Source organism: Oratosquilla oratoria, chromosome 42, assembly GCF_046742065.1.
Source record: "Oratosquilla oratoria isolate Oo_2021 chromosome 42, ASM4674206v1, whole genome shotgun sequence".
In the NCBI taxonomy this organism is placed as follows: Eukaryota; Metazoa; Arthropoda; class Malacostraca; order Stomatopoda; family Squillidae; genus Oratosquilla; species Oratosquilla oratoria.
The window spans coordinates 24291452-24292132 of record NC_134818.1 but is presented as its reverse complement, the minus strand read 5'-3'; positions in this window follow the sequence as shown (position 1 = coordinate 24292132).

Here is a 681-nt window from a genome sequence, read left to right as displayed (position 1 = left end):
TGTGTGTGTGTGTGTGTGTGTGTGTATGTGTGTGTGTGTACACATATATATGTATGTGTGTGTGTGTGTGTGAATGCATGTTGTATGATGGCTGCGTCTGATGTAACTGGAGTGTGCTGCCGAACCAATTGTGTCTTAGTGCTATTTTAATGCTGGATGGTGACTTGATAGAGGCGTGCCCATACAAGCCTTGCCCTGTTTATTAGGAATGGTCTCACGGGGTACGAAAAAAAGCCTCGGCGGAAAAAAAAAGGAAAATAAAACTCCTAGGAAAAAGCCCCGGCAGAAAAAAGCCCCACATAGGGAACGCACTGGCAGAAAAATACCCTACCTTGAAAATACCCAGGCGGAAAAAAGCCCCAGATTATAAAAAAAAAATAATAAGACTATTTCTTAAGATAAAACTATATGTTTATTGAGAGAGATAATTTAACATAATACAAAATTTATAGACTAGATAATATAAAAAAGATGTAATACAAAGTCAGCCTTACTTAAAGTAGATTGTAAACTATAATAGAAATATAAAAATAATATTATGAAATAGTACATTTAATGGAGTTTTAGTATGCATAATAAGGCAAATATTATAAAATTAGATCATATAGATAAAATATAATACAAAGTCAGTCAAATTAAAATCGAATGCAGTGGGCACATCCTTTAAGAAACGTTTCAATG